Raw genomic sequence first — 6,673 nt, 5'->3', positions numbered from 1 at the left:
CTCTTGTGACTAAAAGGACAAAAAACACAAACTATGTACAGTATTCTCCTTGTTGCAAAGGTGTTACTGAAGTGGGCAGAGTGGAGTATAATTCCATTAAAATAAACATTGAAGCTCATCTGCTAAAAGTAGTTAAATGGATCATGTCAAAGGCACACGTGTTTACTGTAGCGCTAATAATATAAATTAAGAAGAAAAGGGGAACAAAATGTAAACATGAAATCAAGGCAAGCATTTGCCATACAGCATCTAGCACAGGCCCTTAACAGAATAAGCCTATCTCACAGAATTTCCCCGCCCCCCTAAATACGCCCCCTTTCGGGGTTAGTGGTGATAGCGTGACGTCACTCCATAGACGCTACATGTTAACAGAGGTAATTTAAGAAGTCTACAACTTTTGTTTTCTCAAGGTAAGGTTTGTTCTATCTGTTCGACCTGATTTACCATCTTGTTTGCTTCATAATAATATTGGTCTGTCACATTTTTACATTAGAAAATGTACTTAGATTCTCCAGAGAAAGAAACGTGTAAATGCTCATGTTAAAGACACCACTATTTACCGGAAGTGGGCGTGGAAAGCGGGCTGTGAGATAGGCCTATTAGAAAAGTGTGAACCTCGGAGCGCACATCTCCGCCAGACTGTGTTGACTACCCAGGGCCTGCAAACGTTGGAAGGCAGCCATGGAGTCATAGCGGATGTTACTCAAATGACCCCAGTCCCTGCAGGGCCCAGTCAGAGATAATATGACCCCAGTCCCAGGGCCCAGTCAGAGATAATATGCACTGATTTGTGCATTTTTGATCTGTAGGAGTAGTAGCAAAAGCACATATTTTCCATACCCTAAACTTGCCTGAAGGTTCACTTTGTAACTTTTTTATAATGAATGAAATGTAAGTGTGTCCAATCTGTATGGCAGAGTATGTTAATTAAGCAATATTACACGAGAGGGTGTGCGTTAACGTGATTATTGCCACGACAGGGATGCGGTGAGGAACGAGACGAAGTCGAGTTCCGCAAGCATCACTGAAGTGGCAATAATACAACAGTTACCCTTAAAACTAAGAAAATCGCTGAAAGAATATATTTTTTGAATGACAGATGTAGTCACTACGACCACAAATGTCCCAAAAAACTAGCTAGCCTAGCCACCGAGTTTGCTAGCGCTCTGGGAGAACAGAGCAGCTGAATTCTTTGTTTTGATTAGGTGGTGAATGGTGCTGGTTTAACCCACGGCTAGAAGGCTGTTTCAACCAATCAGATTGCTTCCTCGAAACGACCTGTGGTATAATACAATATAACTTATCCAATTGGGGTGGTTGTATTTTGTCTCCCTGCTATTCTATTGAGACATACTGCAGATTGCGTCAAAGTCATGTCTCACATAGACACAGGATCTGACATGAGGTCAAAGGTCATGTCTCACCTAGACACAGGATCTGACGCCACGTTTGACCTGATGTATGGTCAAGATTAAATTTATCCCCAGAGCAAGCAGGCCGGCTCTAATTAGCTCAATAGTCAAAATCTCAGCACATGCACAGGAAACTAAGTTAAAATCCGGGGTAAAAGAGGAAAGTTACACGTAGTGCTGCTTTGATATTTAACATGTTTACTTGATTTATATATTTAGTGTGTGTGTGTCAGGCAGATGCCTGAGGAAGGTCGAAGGACCGAATCGTTGCATTTTGGACAATGAATAAAAAGCTCTTGAACCAGAAAGTGACAGTGTGCGGGTCTCCCTCCTTCTCTACGTGTTTGCAGTCTGCTGCTTTGTCGCCGACGCACCTGTTATGGGCCTATCTCACAGAATTTCCCCGCCCCCCTTAATACGCCCCCCTTAGGTTAGTGGTGATAGCGTGACGTCACTCCATAGACGCTACATGTTAACAGAGGTAATTTAAGAAGTCTACAACTTTTGTTTTCTCAAGGTAAGGTTTGTTCTATCTGTTCGAGCTGATTTACCATCTTGTTTGCTTCATAATAATATTGGTCTGTCACATTTTTACATTAGAAAATGTACTTAGATTCTCCAGAGAAAAAAACGTGTAAATGCTAATGTTAAAGACACCACTATTTACCGGGCGTGGAAAGCGGGCTGTGAGATAGGCCTTGGCTGGGGTGTTTAGGGTGGTCTGTTGAGCTACTGTACTTTAGGTTCCACTAGATGGCAGCAGAGACGGGCTCATCAATTGAGTACCACAGACGAATAACAGTTCAAGTCCACACTATTGATCCATAATATATAAATTATAGATAAGGGTTCAGGACAACAAGGCCTTTTCGTGGAGGGGTCAGTCTGAAATTTGGACTTAGACTGTTTTTCGTCTGTGGTACTCAATTGTATTAAAGCGTTAAATCCAGGGGGTTAAATCACAAGTTGTCTCAAGGCGCCACCAGATATAGAGCAAAGGACCGACAGAGACCCCACACCTATGCCCCACACTGACCAAGCAATTTTGCGACAGTGGTAACTATTAAAAAAAAAAGAAGAAAAAAAAGCTCCCCCTTATATTTATATATAGGCCTACTCTTATATTAGGAAGAAACGTAAAGCTGAACCGAACCCGCCGACTCTAGGGTGGGTGGCCGTCTGCCTCGACCGTGTCGGGGCTTTTTTGATTGATTGATTGATGTAGTAACAGTTTGCAGAATTACAGTACATTTCAAGTACAACTCAATACAAAAACTGTTAACTGTGAGTGGACGACACCATAAAGCATTACACTTGTTTACAATAGGGCCCACGCATTTTCAATTCATCAAAAATGGTTGTGGGCAAAGAAAGTGAGAGAGGAGAGATAGAGTCAGAGAGGTGTGGAGATACGTAGGCTAGTTGGCATTTCTAGTTTAGATAATGATGATATTATTAAAATGAGGCTGGCTCGCCTGGCTGCTGCCATCAGTCAGTATTTCCGTCCTCCGTTTTAGAAAAAATCCCTGCCCATACGACAGATATCTGAGTCCACGCAGAAACGCATTGAACACAGGATAAAATCACTGCGGTTTCAATTGTAGGCTATATTATATTTGATTTTATATTTACACTTATGAGGTGCCAATCATATTTTTTAATGAAGGAATAAGTACCGCATTAAAAAGCCACCTAAATTGTGAGTGGAAGAATGTAACTATTAACTATGAACTTCTTAATTATGCACTTGTACACTTAGAAAGATAATAAACAATTATGAACTTATTTTAACCTTATTATGAACTTTGTCTTAGAGAAATAAAGCAAACTATATCCCCTATAGTGGCAACAGTTACAACAACAACTTGAGACAAATACATGAAATAATGTTTTAAATGTGACTTAATTATGAACTTCTTCATTATGAACTTGTACCTTTTAGGAATAAAGCAAACTATATCACCTATAGTGGCAACAGTTACAATATGAATGTGTTTAAATGCCAGTGTAGCTGGTTCACACACACACACACACACACACACACACACACACACACACACACACACACACACACACACACACACACACACACAATGCAGCAGGCATTAGACAACCTGACAGCCACCAACCTGGCAACCCTGAATGAGCCAGTCAGCTGCCAGTCTCTGGTGTGTGTGTGAGAGAGAGTCCTGTACTGTTAAAACAAACTCTACCCTAACGTCAGTAAAAAGTACATTAAAACACTTTTTCCTTTCCAAAACAAACACAACGTACATTATGACAATATTTCACCCTTTGCATTGGTAAAATAGACTTTTTCTTTTTTTTGTCTTCCCTTCCAAAAAAAGAAAAAAGATAAAATTACCCCAAATCCATGGTTAAGAGTATTCCACGATGGCTCAGTGGTTCTGGCAGTTGCTGATGGTGTGAGAGGACGCTGGTTCGAGACAGTCAACAAGTCTGCAGTCAAGATTCGTGACCTCGGACCTCGGACCAAGGACTAAGGATCCAGAATGAATAAATCAAAATAAATCAGTCTTTACCTTTTGGTCAAGTAAATGTACTATTGGAATGTATGTTGGCGGACGTAATCCAAGATAATCCACTCTGTCAACTTGTAACAGTCAGCAGTGCCAGTTGTTGCCACAGGGTGGTGCACTGCTCCCTTTTGTTTTGCTTTGTGTAGAAGATCTGACGCAATTCCACCTCTTGCTATAGATAGACATGACATGACATGATGTGTGTCAAACAATTGTCACACATGGATGGATGATTAGCCGTGTTTATTTATTTATTTCCGGGGGGAATGAATGAATGAATGAATGACTAACCCTGTAAAACCCGGATTAATTTCTACTTGCAAAAAAACGATTTCAACCTTACTACTACTTTTTACTACTAGGACTTATCAGAGGAAATCATGTAAAATAAATTATATATATATTTTTTGCACATTTATAATAATTATTAAAATAATAATACATTAATAATTTACATTTGGGGGACATCTTTCACAATAATAAGGATAAATCCAAATAAATCACACATTACCTAAATGTACAATTGAAATGTATTTAAGACCCGACTCAGCGCCGTCCGAGTTACGAAATGTACAATTGAAATGTATTTAAGACCCGACTCAGCGCCGTCCGAGTTACGTCCCGATAGGCAGAGAATAGTATATATCAGTAGCCCCTAGTTTCCATGTGCTGGCAATAGTTGGAAATGACACGTCCACCTGGGGGAAACCTTGACCAGGCTATGGTGAGTATGCCAGTATGGCCACATTATGCGTGTATTATGTTGGCAGCAGTGCTCCGTTCACGTTTGTTTATTATATTAGTGCTGTCTGCCGTGAGACCTGGCTTAATATGGTCAATACTGAATCAGTCTAAAATATGCTTTGGCGCCCCCCCCCCCCTCCACCTCCCCTCTTGTCTATAGACAGACATGACATGACATGACATGACATGACATGACATGATGTGTGTCAAACAATTGTCACACATGGATGGATGATTAGCATTGTTTATTTATTTATTTCCCGGGGGAGGGAATGAATGAATGAATGAATGAATGAATGAATGAATACATACATACATACATACATACATACATACATACATACATACATACATACATACATACATACATACATTCATTCATTCATTAATAAATAATCATATTTCCGGGGGCATTTCTCTCCAGGTGAGGACAACGCCATCCAGTCAACCAAATATGGATGTCAGAAGATCAGGCATCATCTCGTATGTATTACTTCTACTTCTACTACTACTACTACACACACACCTCACATTGGTTACAAACTCCACCTTACAAACTCCACCCCCTCTCGTTAATGACTCTGCCTCTCGTAATGTTAGGCCACACCTCTCATTGTCTTAGGCCACGCCTACTCGCTATGTAACTCCGCCTGCTTTGTGGGCGTGGTCTATGCAAATTGCATGGGCGTCGTTTATGCTTATTGATGGCCGTCGTCCCGTCCGCTTTGTGGGCGTGGCCTATGTGAATTAGTGGGCGGCGTCCCGCCTCCTTTGTGGCCGTAGTTTCGGCTACTTTGTGGGATTGGCTTATGCAAATGAAAGGGCGTGGTATGCAAATGAAGGGGATATGCAAATGAAGGGTCTTGGTATGCAAATGAAGGGGATATGCAAATGAAGGGGTATGGTATGCAAATTAAGGGGAGTAGTGTGCAAATGAAGGGCGTGTTTCGGCTACTTTGTGGGATTAGCTTATGCAAATGAAAGGGCGTTGTATGCAAATGAAGGGGATATGCAAATGAAGGGGTGTAGTATGCAAATGAAGGGGAGTAGTATGCAAATGAAGGGCGTGTTTCGGCTACTTTGTGGGATTGGCTTATGCAAATGAAAGGGCGTGGTATTCAAATGAAGGGGATATGCAAATGAAGGGTCTTGGTATGCAAATGAAGGGGATATGTAAATGAAGGTGTGGTATGCAAATGAAGGGGAGGAGTATGCAAATGAAGGGCGTGTTTCGGCTACTTTGTGGGATTAGCTTAAGCAAATGAAAGGGCGTGGTATGCAAATGAAGGGGATATGCAAATGAAGGGGTGTGGTATGCAAATGAAGGGGAGTAGTATGCAAATTAAGGGTGTGTTTCGGCTACTTTGTGGGATTGGCTTATGCAAATGAAAGGGTGTGGTATGCAAATGAAGGGGATATGCAAATGAAGGGTCTTGGTATGCAAATGAAGGGGAGTGGTATGCAAATGAAGGTGCGTGGTATGCAAATGAAGGGCAGTGGTATGCAAATGAAGGGGAGTGGTATGCAAATGAAGGTGCGTGGTATGCAAATGAAGGTGCGTGGTATGCAAATGAAGGGGCATAGTATGCAAAGGAAGGGGCATGGTATGCAAATGAAGGGGCATGGTATGCAAATGAAGGGGAGTGGTATGCAAATTAAGGGGCATGTTTCTGCTACTTTGTGGGATTGGCTTATGCAAATGAAGGGTCTTGGTATGCAAATGAAGGGGATATGCAAATGAAGGGGTATGGTATGCAAATGAAGGGGCATGTTTCTGCTACTTTGTGGGATTGGCTTATGCAAATGAAGGGTCTTGGTATGCAAATGAAGGGGATATGCAAATGAAGGGGTGTGGTATGCAAATTAAGGGGAGGAGTATGCAAATGAAGGGCGTGTTTCGGCTACTTTGTGGGATTAGCTTAAGCAAATGAAAGGGCGTGGTATGCAAATGAAGGGGATATGCAAATGAAGGGGTGT

This window comes from Electrona antarctica (genome assembly GCF_951216825.1).
Source record: "Electrona antarctica genome assembly, chromosome: 16".
Taxonomy (NCBI): Eukaryota; Metazoa; Chordata; class Actinopteri; order Myctophiformes; family Myctophidae; genus Electrona; species Electrona antarctica.
This window is presented reverse-complemented; position numbering follows the sequence as displayed.